The sequence below is a fragment of the Lolium perenne genome, chromosome 5, assembly GCF_019359855.2.
Source record: "Lolium perenne isolate Kyuss_39 chromosome 5, Kyuss_2.0, whole genome shotgun sequence".
NCBI lineage: Eukaryota > Viridiplantae > Streptophyta > Magnoliopsida > Poales > Poaceae > Lolium > Lolium perenne.
In genome coordinates, this window is record NC_067248.2 from 29,456,881 (window position 1) to 29,461,102 (window position 4,222).

Here is a 4,222-nt window from a genome sequence, read left to right on the forward strand (position 1 = left end):
CAGTGTTCAAACGTCTAGGGCCGCTCCCATCCCAGAGCAGGCGAGCTGAGCCATCTCAGGAGGAAGATCTTGAGGAATTAGAAGACGAAGAAGAAGACCGATACCATCGGCCAAGGTGGTGCCCAGACGGACTCAGTCACTCCCAGAAGCGTAGGGTCCAACGGCTACGTAGCCTGGAAGAAGCTGGGGCACAATACCTGCACACATTGAGGAAGGCGCGGCCCGATCTGGCCGAGAAGATTCAGCAAACCTTGGACGCAGAAGATCGACCACCAAAGAAAGAATGGCGCCCCAAACAGATGAAAGCCGATGCGAAGGCATCGGCTGGCACGAATATGGTGTTCATGCTTCCCTCGGAATTCTGTGCTCCAAGAAACGAAGAAGTGCCGATAGCGCAGTTCGACTTCGGCCCACGACCAGTCATCTTTGAAAAACCACGGGAGAAGAACTACAAACATCTGAAGGCCCTGTACCTGAAAGGGTATATCAATGGGCAGCCCGTTGGCAGGATGCTGGTTGACACGGGAGCGGCAGTCAACATCATGCCATACTCCATGCTGCGGCGTTTGGGACACACTAACTCGGATCTGATCAAGACCAACGTCACGCTAAGCGACTTCAACGGCCAAGCATCAGAGACTCAAGGTGTTCTGAACGTGGACCTAACTGTGGGCCGGAAAATAGTCCCTACATCATTCTTCGTCGTCGACATCAAAAGCACCTATGCTGTCCTGCTAGGGAGAGACTGGATTCACGCCAACTGCTGCATTACATCCATGATGCACCAATGTCTGATACAATGGGATGGAGATGAAGTGGAAGTCGTCCATGCCGATGATTCGATTGAGGTATCAACAGCTGGCATGAACATCTGGGACGCAGACGGACAAGAGCCGCTCTCTGGAGTCAATTTGGACGGCTGCGAGCGGATTGAGGTTACAAAAAACGGGGTGAGGCTGGTCTTATCCACTGGCCTGACAGTGTAACCGCACCAAAGTCACTAGACATGTGTAGCAAGGCCGATCCCTGCGATCGGCCCCAAAAAATAAAAATAAGTTGTAAAACCGCATTAAGCAGTGCAATAAAAAAGGAGGCCGATTCAGGCAATCGGCCCATATTACCCTCATCATATATTTTGTCTGTGTTCAGCATTGATCTGGCAGGTGATGGAAAGCTAGGGTATGGATTCACATCGGCTGATGAGCTAGAAGAGATCGACATTGGTCCTGGGGATAAGCCACGACCAACATTTATCGGCAAGAAGTTGGATCCACATCTGAGGAGTCTTATGATAGCTCTGTTGAAAGAATACCCAGATTGTTTTGCTTGGGATTACACAGAGATGCCCGGGTTGGACAGGAGCATCATCGAGCATCGGCTCCCTCTTAAGAAAGGATTTCAGCCGTTCCAGCAACGAGCACGACAGATGAAGGCCGAAGGCTTAGAAGAAGTCAAGAAAGAGATCGAGAAAATGTTGGCCGCAGGGTTCATCAGGCCATGCAGGTATGCTGATTGGATTTCCAGTGTCGTACCTGTGGAGAAAAAGGACGGCCGAATGCGCGTCGCCATAGATTTTCGGGATCTCAACATAGCCACTCCAAAGGATGAGTATCCAATGCCGGTAGCAGAAACGTTGATCAACGCAGCTGCTGGTCATAAAGTGTTGAGTTTCATGGATGGCAACGCCGGTTACAACCAGATTTTTATGGCCCCAGAAGACATAAACAAGACTGCATTCAGAGTGCCAGGTGCAGTAGGCTTTTTCGAATACGTGGTCATGACTTTTGGGTTGAAAAACACTGGCGCAACATATCAACGAGCCATGAATTACATCTTTCATGATCTGATTGGCAAATTGGTGGAGATCTACATCAACGACGTGGTAGTCAAGTCTGTCTCGGTAGAAGGACACTTGGAGGATTTGCGACGCATTTTGGACCGAACTAGGAAATTCGGACTAAGAATGAATCCAAAGAAGTGTGCTTTTGGTGTGACGGCTGGTCAATTCTTGGGCTTCTTGGTTCATGAACGTGGAATTGAGATCGGCCTGAAGAGTCAGGAGGCAGTGCGCACAATGAAGCCGCCTACCACGAAGAAGGAGTTGCAACGTCTTATCGGCAAAATCAACTTCGTCAGAAGGTTCATCTCCAACTTGTCGGGACGAATCGAGCCGTTCATGGGATTGGTGAAGATTAAAGCCGATGAGGAGTTTCGCTGGGGGGCAGAGCAACAGCAAGCGTTCGATGAGATTAAAGAGTATCTATCAAAGCCGCCCGTGTTGGTTCCGCCCCAGCAGGACAGACCATTCTATATTTATCTATCAGTAGCTGAAACCTCCATCGCCTCGGTGGTGGTGCAAGTCTATGATGGTCTGGAGAGAGTACCTCAGCAGAAGGATGTTGGATGCAGAAACCAGGTACCCTGAGATTGAGAAGTTGTGCCTCTGCCTATTCTTTACCTGCACCAAGCTCCGTCACATCCTGCTTGCCGCGGAAATCGTCATCATCTGCAAATCAGACGTAGTCAAACACATGCTGTTGGCTCCTGTGTTGAAAGGCCGACTTGGTAAGTGGATGTTTGCGTTATCAGAATTTGATCTCCGATATCAGCCAGCGAAGGCAGTCAAGGGACATGCATTGGCCGATCTTATTGCTGAACGAATCAACACGGATGTAGCAGCACTGTCGGTGCGTGCATGGGCCATGTTTTTCGATGGATCGGTTTGTGAAGATGGTTGCGGCATCAGAATTCTGCTCGTGTCGCCTCGGGGGGCAACATATTCCTTCTCCATCAGGCTACCTACCCCTTTCACCAACAATGTCGCCGAGTATGAAGCAATATACAAGGGTATGGAGTTGCTTATAGAAGCCGGGGCAGAAGCAGTGGAAGTTTTTGGCGACTCCAAATTGATAATTTCCCAGCTAACGGAGGAATACAAATGCGAGAGCGAGCCCCTCTTCCCGTTGTGGATGCAATGCCGAGAGCTGATGGTGCAATTCAGGTACATCAACTTCAGTTGGATCCCGAGGTCGCAAAATACCGAGGCCAACGATCTCGCCCAGACGGCATCAGGCTACAAGGACGTTGCAGAAGAAGCCGATGTTCAGGTATATTCCCTGGAACCGGATGACTGGAGAGCCGATATCTTCAATTACTTGAAAGATCCGGCTCGGGGGGCACCTAAACGGATAAGGTACAAAGCCATGAAGTATGTCCTTATATGAGATGATATGTTTTACAGAACTTTGGAAGGATTACTTCTTAAATGTTTGGGAACAGCCGAGTCGAATCGGCTCTTACACGAGGTACATGAAGGCGCCTGTGGAACCCACCAATCGGCTCATAAAATGAAATGGTTGATCAGGCGATCGGGGTTCTACTGGCCCACCATGCTTGAGGATTGCTTTAGTTACTATAAAGGGTGTCAAGCATGTCAGATGTTTGGGAAAATTCAAATGGTACCTGCATCAGCAATGAATCCCATCATCAAACCTTGGCCGTTTCGAGGTTGGGGCATGGATATGATCGGCAAAATCCATCCTGCATCGAGCAAAGGCCACGAATGGATTCTGGCCATCACAGATTACTTCACTAAATGGGTGGAGGCCATCCCTATGAAGAAGGTAAAATCGGAAGATGTTATCAATTTTGTGAAGGAGCATGTCATTCATAGATTCGGGATTCCCCAGACCATTACGACCGATGGAGGTTCGGTTTTTATTTCTAAAGAGTTCAGAAAGTTCTGTGATGACATGGGAATTAAGTTGATCCGATCGTCTCCATACTATGCTCAAGCAAATGGGCAAGCTGAAGCGTCCAACCAGAGCCTCATCAAGCTGATTAAGAGAAAAGTTGACGAACACCCTAGACGTTGGCATGAAGTATTGTCAGAAGCTTTGTGGGCTTATCGTATGTCATGTCATGGAGCTATAAAAACTTCGCCATACCAGCTGGTTTATGGACAAGAAGCCGTATTGCCTTGAGAAATTACGGCTGGATCGAGACGTGTTACGTTTCAGAATGATCTAACATCTGAAGAATATGCGGCTCTGATGAGTGATAGTATTGAGGATCTAACGGAACTTAGACTTTGGTCATTGGAGAAGATTAAAGAGAATAAAGCCAAGGTGGCTCGCGCATACAACAAGAAGGTGAGACCAAAGGAGTTTCAGGTTGGTGATCTAGTATGGGAAGCTGTGTTGCCGTTGGGAACTAAGGATAA